Genomic DNA, 12,515 nt, shown 5'->3' with positions numbered 1-12,515 from the left:
GCTTTGAGTTATGTTTTATGGAGGACCAGGAAAATGAACCATGCTTGGTGGATGCTACTTTCCCCCCAGTTTAATCAAACTCTGTAAGCTGGGGCATGCATTTCGGACAAAATGAACCCAATCAAAAGCAACAGCCTGATTTTGGCCAAGTTAGATCTTTTAATCTTTCCTGCATGATTGCATAACCTCAGGTGGAAGAAACTTGTAATCACATTGGCTTTTCTCTTCAGTGCATTGCATTGCAGACTTGTAACTCATTTATTCATTCCCACCATCCATCTCTTACCAGTCAGCTCTTCAAGTATTTCCCTTTCCTCAAAAAAATTTAGTTTCAGAAGAGTTTTCCCCTGTGTGCATTTTCCCAGGCTGAATCTAATTTTGTTTTATTTTCAAACTCTATTTCTTTCTCAGCTTTGACAGTTACGGGGCAAGTACAAGAAGCTACATGGAATTAAATGCAATCCACACTACTTCGCTGTTCTCTTTGGGATTTGCTACAATTCCTGGTGTTGTATTACCTGTGAATGTAATTAACTCAATCTTTATTTTGGATCAGGGTTGTAACTGCTCAATGAAGAAGTGGCCATGGTGAGATCTGAATAGATTCAATCTCTTGACTAAGGGGGGAATTATCTTTCTAATAAGAAATTATTTTAGCAGTATTTTATTTACATGAGCTTCTTATGTCTGTTTTTATGTCACATAACAACATTTTCTGTGTGAACTGAGAGCAAACTTTTTTTTCACTAATTTTGCCTTGAAGTGAGAAGTGATTAGATTTGCAAGCCTGATACACTGTCTAAAATGCTGTCATGATGATTTCTTGTGACTTTTTTATCAGATTTGTGCTTTCAGGGTTGCTGGTTTGTTGGTTGTTTTTTTTATTTTATTTCTCCCTGAAGGGGTGGGTACAATGTCAGTGATGCCAGCAGCTACTCCTGCAGCCATCCCCTGAGACACCAGCTGTGCCGAGCCCTGTGCCCAGAGCCACCAGCAGCTTGCTTGGCAAAGAGGTGCTGCTGAGCTGCCGTGTCAGAGCCAGCAGAGGGAGCAAAAAACATTGTGTTCAGGAGCAGCATTAGGGTTTTGTTCATTGAGTATCATCTGTTTAAGTGAAAAGTTTTCTTTTTTACTATCCAAGAGATTTTTTTTCTTACTTTTATACTTATACTAGAATTGTCTCACCTAAAAACTTCCTGCTCCTTCCATAAGACTGCCAAAACCTTTAAGGCTCTCATAGAAAATGAAAGTCAGCTGCTATGTCCCATCTTAGGTCTGAGGGAGCAACATGAAATAGAAGCCGTGCTGCAGTACCAGTGGTAAATCTTATAATCCAGCTGCTATGGAGCAAAAATACATGGAGACTGTGAAGGATGAAGACTGAGTGTATTGCAATGTGCAGCACCACGTCTCACATCCTCTTTGAAGTTTCCTAGACCTTTGTGTACATCAGCATAATAAGTGAGCTGAGCAGTGCTGAAGGTTGCCGAGACTCCTTCTCCACACTCGACTTTCAGCAGCTGGGGGCAGAGGCAGCCTGCCAGTGCAGCACTGGGCTATGCCAGCTGAGTAAAGTCCTGTGTTTCTGCCTGTTCACATAGCCACCACAGCCTGGATTTGATCTTGAGCTCCCTATTGTGCATGTTGCAGCTGCTTTTTTAACATCTTAGCTCTTTGAGCAAAGGGTCACCTTGCTGCCTTAATGTGTAGTGCTGAAGGCAGCAGGCTCCCTATACCTAATGGGGAAATAATTATTATAATTAAAGCATCCAATCACCAGTTTGGTTACCTTATCAGTAGGTCAGCTTCTGGGCCCAAGACTCAAGATGGTCTTGCTACTAAGTAAACTCATATACTCCATAAATATCTGCACTTTGTTCTTCTACCCATTATGTGGCATGAGGCAAACACAAATACTTTTCCTCTAAACTTTTCAAAAAGTTTATTAAAGAAGCATGAAGTCAAGCCTGATAAAGTGCAGTGTAGAACTCTGCAAATAATTACTTTAAAATTTGTTATTTCTCATTCAGAATTCTGGATGCAAATGCTGTGTATATACTTTAAATGTATCTACTTTCTACTAAATGCCATATGCTATTGATTGGAGCCACAAACATAATAATTGGTCTAAACAACACTGAACAGACCACTGGGATTTCCTTAAAAATGCAGTTGCAGATTTTTTTTCACAAAATTAAGAAAAGCCAAACGTTTGATCAATAATTTCAGAGGCCATTTTGTGCCTGAATATGTTCATGATGAAAGGATTTCTGGTAGAATTTAGGAAAGCTGACATTGGTTAAAATAGATATGCCTTAGAAAGGTATCCAGGAGAAAACCTGGCCTTCTATATGAAGGGAGAAGGATAAGAAGTCATAATAAAGCAACATTGAAAAAGGCTGTTTGCTTTCTGGTCACAATTTCCACTGTTCAAATGAGTTTTTAAACCTTTAATGAAGTCAGCAAGGATGTTGAAAGATGACCTGAAGAAGACTTCTGGAACCAAAGTGCTGGGTCCTGACTGCAAATGCAGGTACCTAAGCAAGGTAAATGCCTATTTGATTACAGATCACCATCATCATCCCCCAAAAGATTATTTTCTACCTCTGCAAGGCTCTGTAAAATGGCCCAGAGAAGGGTAAGATGAGGTAGAGATCTCTAGATTTAATTTAAATTTCTCTGGTTTTATCACTGCTTTTCTGTTTTTCTCAGGATGACCCTCTTCTCCTTTGCTAAAGAGGTGTATAAGATGGAGTATAAGATGAAGAATGCAAGGTCCTGAGAGAGAAGAGTGGTAATTGCCAGTCAAGCATGGCAGATAGACATTACTGGCACAGAAACTGTATGGAATAACCTCATCCCTGAACAGAGAGAAAGCAATAGAAATAGCAAATGTGAAGCAAAATCCAAATGTAATAAAACTTTTGGCGTCCTTCTTGCATGTGGGCTTTAAAAAATGTGTGTATGCCCCACTTCAATAAAAAGCTATGTTAAATATGTCACAACCTTCAACTTTCCAGCATGCATTTGTAGGATGGAACTGAATGAACATGGTCAAAGTACAGAGTACTTGGCACAGAAGCAATTAAGGTAGGTTTTTCTTAGTTTCTGAAAAAATGAAATGTGTGAGAAAATAGGAAAATTAACACTTCAACCTCCACAGTCCACCTGGAAAGCACTGCAAAAATTTTAGTTGCATTGTCAATAAAATTAATCTAAGCTAGATCATGAGTAGACAAAATCAAATGAATGAGAGGAAGATTTCTCCAGACAGTCTGAATTCTGCCTTTATAGAAAACTGGTTGGAGAGGGTTGAGGATCAGTGCAACCATCTCTAAAACAGCTAGAAATCTTGACAGAGTAACTGGAAAGAGAACAAAAGAGAAACAGCTGTAGCTTTCAGTCTTTGCCAAACATACCCAAAGCTTGATTCTTAACTTCATGTATTGCTGGTTACCCCTTAGAGGTAAATAACAGGAGAAAAACAATAGTAAAGTCATAGAATCGTAGAATAGTTTGGGTTGGAAGGGACCATCAAAGGTCCAACACCTCTGCAATGACCAGGGATATCTTCAACTAGATCAGGTTTCTCAGAGCCCTACCCAACCTGACCTTGAATGTTTCCAGGGTGGGGTATCCATCCTCTCTCTGGCAACGTCTTTTAGTTCAGCTCCAGTACAACTCGAACCTTTTGGATTCAGAAATTATTGAATTCAAAGCCAGCAAATCACTTCCTGTGGCCCTGAGTGTGGAACTACATGGTCTGACCAAAGCCACTAGCTCTTTACGGTTTTCTAGGTTGCTGCCCGACACCTTTCACAGCGTTGTACTTTGGACTGGTGATAGTGAGATTTAAAAACCTGTGGTATGGACCACCACATGGAATCCAATGGGATAAGGATTTCATTCACACTATCTGCATGGTGCTTGCAAGCCTGACAAGTGCTAGGCAGGATTTGGTAGTGAGTGTCAGAAGTGATCTTGCCAAATAAACACACACCTTTGTTTGTTTATATGGGTTATATGTGCCACATAAATAGTCACCTGTGGTGACTGTTTCACACAGATGAATTCCAGCAATGAGAGTCTCACTGCCTGATTCCCCAAGGTATTTAAGTGCCTTATTCCCACGGACGTCAATGGGAATCAGGTACTTATGAGAGAACCTTCCTGCTGTTGTGGAAGATGGAAAAAGATGGAAAGGATTTGGCAATGATGGCTTCAAAATGATTTCCTGTGCCCTACTGAAGGTCTTCCTGAGGCTCTGCTCTGTGATATAGCAGATCTGTGGCTGCTCTTGCCTTCCCAGACAGAGACCATGAGACACAGGGAAGAGCTGTAGCACACAGTGAGCCACCCCCATTCCCTTACAGGCTGGCAAACTCCCTTCTGTATGAGCTGCATGATACTTGTCAGGAAGTGTGTTTGGATTCCTGGGACCTGGAAGGTCAAAGCCATTCAGTGCAGGTGAGAACCAGGCTGCAGTGTAACAGGGGCTCATCTCTGAATGGGCAGCCAGGTGCAGCTCTGGGTTGCAAAGTCTGATTTTTTAATATAAACTCTTCAATATTTGAAATATGTCTTTGTACCCCAACACCTAGCATGATTCTGGCACTGATGAACCTTTCCACTTGATTTTTGATGTTTATATCCCTTCTGGGTGTCCCTTTTATGATTATTTTCTTGTGCAAGCCTTTTCTCCTTTCACCAATAAGTCTCTCACCATGCCAAGCCCTTGGGCTGCCTGTGTGTGTTGGACAGTTATAATCCTCGTCAGTCTCCTGCCTTCTAGCCTTTGCTTTGGAGTGTCACAACAGCCAAGCAACAGCTCCTGTGATTTAAGCTTTACCACTTGCTTAAAATTCACATGGGCTAAACCTAGTCACAATGAGAGATTTTGTCTTCAAATATATTAAAATATTTAAAGCCACCATTGCTGCTAAACTTCTCAAATTTCTGGAATATGCAATTCCAGTTGAATGAAATGATTTAAACAGACTGTGCTTTGGGAATGTGGTCCACGAGCTTTTAAAGAATTAGAAATCACTACAAAGCCATGGGCTCTCACAGGGATGCACACACACACACACACATCAACTCATGCACATGCTCAACCAAGCCTATGCTATCAAGGGAAAGGAATATTTGAAAAAGCTTTAAAAGCTTGTTCTTGGAGCTGGTATAGAAGGTCACAAATGGGAGGAAAAACAGAAAGCCTGTGGTAGAGCTTAAAGTTCGTTGTAAAACCTGCCTCTAATTCCTGCATGAGGCCCAATGCACGTCATCATCCACTGCTCAGCTGCTCTCTCACGAGCTGAAAACCAAGTACTCTAAAGCTAGGAGGAAGCAGGAGGCTACAAGGATTATTTACCTTAACTAGACTTTCTAATTTTCATAATGTCTGCTGCTTAGAGAACCAACCCCTGACTCATTTTCTTTACCAGGATTCAGAGTCATTATCTCTGCAATTAAAGCAGTTACAGAGGTACATTTGGAATGAAGGTTTCTTTGAATTATTGCTAATAGAAATATTGAGGAGCTCTGTTAGCTTTGATCTCTTATCACATCGTGCACAGAGCTCACTCTTGTCTCTTTCTCCCTCCCTCTCCCTCTCCAAGGATGGCTGCTCCCAGCATCTGCGTGTAATCAGACATGTCACACCTCCACAGAAGTAAATTGGGTTTATGTAAAAAGGAAAATTAAATTAAAACTGGTTAGGAATTAATTGTGACTGCCTTGGATTAATCTATCATATTATACTATTGTTGGCACATCAGGGCAAAATATCAGCTAACCCAGTTTTTGGAGTGTAAGGGGGAGGGAGCACATTCACCTGCAGCTAAAGAGGTAGCAGCAACTTCTCGGAGAGATGTTATTTACTCTCATGAATTTGTTATTCTTTTGAAATAGTGAAATGTGTTGCATCAGCTGACCCTTTTAACAGCAAAATCTGTCTTTTTACTGATGGAAGAACGCACCACATTTCATCTGTGTCAGCAAAAGGACTTTATAAATTGCATACCTGACAAATCCACGTGAACTTAGACAACATGGTCAACATGCCTAAGCCAAGGAGTTAACTATCTCCAATAAAAGCAAAAATTACCAAATCAGGGGTTATAATAAATAGGCATAAGAGAAATAATGTTCCATCAAAGTAGTTTGAAGGAAAAAACCCATTATTTCTGACAACATCGTTGGTACAAAAGAAAAATATTTTATCCTCATAAAGGCATCTCCTTTCTATGCCATTGCCAGGGTCTTTATGACACACTTTTTAATGGCAGATGAAAAATTGCCACTTAATGGGGAAATGTAACAACTCAAGGCAAACTTAAATTCACAACTGGATATCAAAATATTTGGTGAAGTAATGAGAAAATGAAGTCAATATAAAGTTCTTAGAGTGAAAATTCTTAAAACTTAAGATTAGCCATATTGCTTCAATTTGAACATCATCTGTTCAACGTAACACAGTTTTGAAACTCAGAATCCTGACAGGAAAAAAGTCATAGTCCCTTGGTTAAACATATTTTCCAGAGTCTAATCCCTTTGACCTAGTTTGTGTGGTCTTAAATAAGTCACCCTTACAGGTATCAGCTTCCACACCTGAAAAGCAGACTGGATGTGCTTGCAGTGACACCACAAGTATGAATTCACTGCCATGTCTCTGGCTCACTCCAGATATCATTGCCACATAATACAGAGTTCTGCCTGAAATAGTGATGCTACTCTGGAAATGGCAACACAAGGCACTTCCTCAGTCTCTTGTATCCATAAGCACCTGGATCAGAGCAGGGGTTTTAGGATGCCCGTAACAGCCCCATACCCAGTGACCAGCTGCTGCACAATGATTTGGAAGGACTGTCTTTATTACAGCTGAAGCACAATCTTCATCACCTCCAGGTGACAGAATTACCAGAGCATGGTGAGTGGCAGAATATCAGCACAGAACTTTTCTATTATTAGTGAGGATATATTAGAATAAAGCTGCCTTTGTTCATGATGGACAATAGGCAGACACTTTTGTTCTAGGGAGAGGACACGTCTCTTTTTTTCACATAGGAAAATGACACTTTAACTGCAGCCTTTAGTCTGGAAACACTATAGCAATGGGAAATAAGAAATGATTCTCTGGAATGTCTTCAAAATTCTCTGCAGACCAAATGAAATTGTTATATAAAGCTGGGGAAAGCAAGACAGGAAGAGGCCACTGGAAAGAGAGAACATAATTTAATACCATTTAGAGCAAACATAAGAGGTCATATTGTAGATACTCACTCATCTAGTCCCAGCTACTGATAATATATAACTCTCTAATGGTTGGGTGTGGAGGTACCCACACAGCCCACCTTTGGAAAATTAATTCTGTATGTGTATATTGGTGGGATTAGAAGTTTTGGACTAGTTGTAATAAGATGTTTAGAAATGTGTAGGTGTACAAAGTTGTAGGGTGCAAGAGTTAGGTCTTATGGTTTATCAGCTGGTTTATTGCTGACATTATGTCCCAAATGTTTATTTTGCTGACTGACATTTAAGTACCGGTCATAAATAAATAAATAATAATAATTAAAAAAAAATTCAATCCTGATCTGTCTTAACAATTTGAACCATACAATTCTTCCCTGCTACAACAGATGTCTTGTGATTGGGGCATTTATTATAGACAAAAATTACTATCTGTGTAGATAAATAAGGGTTAGTTCTTGCAATGGGAGAATTTTTGTCTTTAGAGAAAAGCGGTCAATTAAATCTGAATAAACTGAACCACAAAAAGAATGCAATGAGCCTCTTAATAAAGTCTAGATGTACATTGATGTAGTTATCCAAATTTAAAAGAATATTATAAACTTTGCTTTGAATCTGACTGAGCTAAACTTGAATGTGACTGTGACAAATTAACTTTGGATACAGTCCCAGAAAAGAGTCAAAATTGAATTAGGGTCTCATACCTGATTAAAATGGATTTAATGTCACCCTTGAAAAGAAGATAAAAAAAGCTGGCCTCTGTGGTTAGCTGAAAGAGATGAAGATACTTATCCATCTCTGGGCCTCAGTAACCTCAAACTAAGCTTCTTCATATTTTCAGAATAATGCAGACCAATAGAGTTAGTGAGTGTTCCCCTTTAAAATACCAGCTGTGTTATATTCTTGGTCCTCTGCCACATCAGGTCACACGAGATGTTGATCTTGGCCAAGGGGAATAAGTAGAAAGAATGGCTGAAATTAGAAGGGGCTAATGACACAAGTCATTTTGAGATCAGTTCAGATCAGCTGAGGGGACTGGATCAGCATTTTTTGACCAGAGGCAATCAGGATATCTGCTAGGAGAAGGTAATTAGACATCCTAGAATCATGAGTTGCCCAGCTGGAAGCTAATGAGTTATGGAACCCAAATGAAGGAGAAACAGAGCCTAATTAGGCTAAATAGGAATTCCTGGAGGAGCAGGGAAATGTCAAGGAGTAGACAGAAAAACTTATTCCAGTGCTTTTAAACTAATTTTTAAAAGCCAAATAATTGGGGTTTTTTAAAGCATAATTCTTTCTACTTTTATTGTAAAATTGAAATCACCTTCTTTCTATTTCCCTCAGCTTTTGTGTCCAAGTCAGTGTTCTCTTCTTAATACAGAAGGTTTGCCAGTAGTTTTCCAGTTGGAGAACACACTCTCATCATGAAGGGTTGCTGCACAGAGTATGGACGAAGGAAAGAGAGCATTGCTGGCAGTATCAGCAAGGTGTGGCTCTCCTTGAGCACACAAATCTGAACTTTATTATCCCTGAAGGGGTCCCATACTAAAACATGAAAGACATCCTACTTGGAACTAGAATTCTGCTTCCACACTTTATAGTGTCTTGGACTCTTACCCCACCTGCTCCATCACTATTCACTGCATATATCTTGACAGCTGTGAAACTTGGAGGAATTGTGATCCAAATGGCTTTAAAAGGAGATCCAGGGGCCTAAATAAATATTCCAGATACATGTTGAGTTTTGGGTTTGGATCAAATTTACCTCCAGTCCATGTATATATTTAAATAAAGAAGCCTAAAGTGGAAGCTGCAGTCTTTGGGAATATACCCACCTCTTCTCAAGCAACAGCTTTTTAGCAGACAGTGTCATCAGTCCATGCACAGTGGATACATGGGCTATGACTGCATGGGAAGAAAGAGGGGAGCTGAGAAGTCTCTTAAAATGCCTCCAGAGACATTTTCAGCTGTGTTGTTGTGATGTATCAGGCTGAAAGAAAGTTGAGAGACAATGGCAAGAGAGTAGCAGCTGTGTCAACAAAGATTGTATTCAAGGATACTGAGATTTTCAAACTGGTTGCTTAAAGTGAAAAATCTATATATAAATGGCCTTAATTCACTTCTATAGCAGATGTTCTCTCCTATGTGATCTATTTATTTTGTTATTGATCGGAATTAAGAGCTAAAATTTGGCTAAAACTGGCTTTTGAAAGGTGTCTATTTCACCCGTAAGACAGTATGGCAAAGCAAATGAGGGTATCTGGTATTCTGTGTTTATTACAACCTGTCTCACTGAGACAGGATCAAGGAACAACCTAGGTCAGAAGCAACAACCTAGGTCAGAAGCGACCCGTGGATACTGCCTGAGACAAGACCCTGCTCCAGGAAGACCTAGTGTCCAAAGTAGAGCAGGGCTGGATCAAACACAAGGCATAAAAGGATGGCTTCTGCTCTCCTTCCCCACAGACACACATACATTTCATGCAGGCACAGTGCAGTGCCATGGCTGCTGCCCTGATTTGCAAGAAGTGAAAGAGAGCTTGACTTTTTCAGTGAAACTTGGTGAACTGCACAGACAAATGGCAAAATGACAAACCTTGTGTACAGGAGAAGACAAATCCTTTCTCAGAGCTGACCTTCCTAAAAACACAGACATAAGACAGCCCAAACTGAGAAATTTCACATTGCATATACACCTCCAGATGATTCTTTAGACATTTGTGACAACAAAGAAAAAGAAACAAAACAAAGCTGCCAAGAAAGTATTTTGAAATTCACAATACTCTTGGGGAATGATGAGGGAGGAAAGGCGAAGAGGCACAAGAGAGAAAACTGAGATCATAATTTGTAAAGCCCATACTGGCAGCCAGGATCTTCCTCCAAAAGTTTGCATCCAAACTAGAGAAGACAGACCACTTCTGGACTGCATTTTCAGTGTTTCCTCCCACCAAGAGGAAATATTTAGCCAAGCTACCCTCATGGCTATCCTCAGACAGATATTTTGGCATTTCTGCTTTCTGTTCCACGGGTTCAAAGCTGGAGGAGGAGTGATTGCATCTCTTGGGCCTACCCATGTACGGAGTCCCATTGAATAAAGGAAGAAAGGGGTATTTCTATTTTCCATTTTACTGTGGGCAGATGGAAATCAAAGGAAACTGCACAGCTTTTAGCAGACTTGGGTATTCAGCCTATCCTCCTGGATTAGCAGCACAGTGACTTAAATTCAGGGTCAGTCATGTTATCCTCTTGGTGAGATAGCATTAAGACAGTGGATACTTGTACCACTGGACTTGTAGGGAAGACCTGCAGTAAATATAAGACCTATATGAGAACTATTCTTTTAGAGAGGTTAGAAAGAGTGATAAGAATCTCCTGATGGAGCCAGGAAAAAGATTTGCTCTGCTCTGCCAATGTGCAAGCTCAAAAGGCTGTTCTTTCTTATGGGGACACTAGTGATGAAAGCATGAAAGTCAAATTAATTTCTTTCCTGGAGGGAAGGGGGCTGTGGTAAGGAGGAAGTGCAAAGCTCATAGAAGTAATTTTTTGGTGAGGAAGATACTCTTTTGTGGTTTTCCTTTGTTCTTCTTCCTTGAATTCTCCTGCTAATTTAATGTCTATCTATTAATCTGTCTTTGTCTTCCCTTCATGCATCTCAGCAATCCCATGCACCAAATTCAAACTCTTGACTGGTCAGATTGCCTCCTCAAGGCTCATGGGCTGAAGCTTATTTTGGTTTCTCCTCAGCCTACCAAATTAATTCTGTCTTGTGCCTTCACATGGCAGTATCTTCAGTATATCTTGGATGCCTCTGCCCAGTGTGTGTACAAACCTGTCAAGCCCCCTGATATGGCTCAGTCACAATGCCCCGCTGGAGTTTCCAAACAGCAAGGAAGCCATCCATGAGCAGCAATGAGAAGAAATATCAGCCTGGCAGTGGGTTGCTGGAAATCACATGTGGGAAGGAAAAAGTCAAAGCTGAGCTCAGGGCTGGATGACACTGTAGTCTGAACTGCAGAACTGTTCCTAAACTTATCCAGCAGGCACCAGCTGTCTCCTGTGGGAGCAATAACACTTCCATGTCTGCCTGGGCTTATAAACTTATATCTGCCCCATCACCAGTCTGCTAAGTGACTATTTGAACATTTTTTGCTCCCTAGGAATCCCTGTCTTATTTTACAGAGAGGTCCCTAGGTGTCATTTGCCAGATGGGAACATTGCACAAATTGGGCTTCACCCCTACGGATGAACCAGCACTGAGACTGACTTAGCATCAGTGATGCTGATAAATACCACTCATATTCCAGCCTGCAACCTGCTTAATCACTTGGTCCATTCAGCCTGGGGCAAAGGAGACTGATGGGAGACCTCATTGCAGCTTCCTTATGAGGGGATGAGGAGGAGCACACCCTGATCTCTTCTCTGTGGTGACCAGTGACAGGACGCAAGGGAATGGCCTGAAATTGTATCAGGAAGGTTTACATTGTATATTAGGAAAAGGTTCCTCACCTAGAGGGTGTTTGAGCATTGAAACAGGCTCCTCAGGGAAGTGGTCACAGCACCAAGTCTGACAGAGTTCAAGAAGCATTTGGACTCTTGGGCACATGGTGTGACTCTTGAGGATGGTCCTGTGCAGGGCCAGGAGTTGGACCCAGTGATCTTTATGGCTCCTCTGATATGGAATCACAGAACGGTGATTCTGTGATTTTGCAAATGGAAAGATGCACTTCCCTTGCCGAAAGCAAATGTTGATAAGTCAAATGTGGACCTGAATCTTTTCAGGAAAGCTTAGCTAACTTCTGCTATCAGATTTGCTGTATGTAGATGATCTTCTCTGTGTCTCACCATCATGAAATGCAGACATGCTCATAACTACACATTGATTTATTTTCAGTCAATCCTTTATGCTACTTTATTTTTCCTGGATATGCCATAAAGGAAAACAAAAAAGGAAAAGAAAAAGAGTGAAAATGCTGTAGAAAGACAGAGATAAAAAGGGAAGAAAGGGAATCGGTTACAGAAGATGCGAAGTACTGGAGCCCATTTTCTCAATGACAAGTTGATTTTGACCTATTTTTGTCAGGACAGAAGGTAACAGCAAAGGAAACATGACCTACTAAATTTGAAATAAAACTCTGGCAATTGAACGTCAGTGGGCAGTCAACACAATAACAGTAAGCAAACATGCAAGGATATCTCTGGCTTCATATTAAGTAAAAAACCCCTGGAACTACACATATTTCTTATGGCACTCTGTCTCCCTCTCATGG

The sequence above is a fragment of the Passer domesticus genome, chromosome 5 (assembly GCF_036417665.1).
Source record: "Passer domesticus isolate bPasDom1 chromosome 5, bPasDom1.hap1, whole genome shotgun sequence".
Classification (NCBI taxonomy): Eukaryota; Metazoa; Chordata; class Aves; order Passeriformes; family Passeridae; genus Passer; species Passer domesticus.
This window is presented reverse-complemented; position numbering follows the sequence as displayed.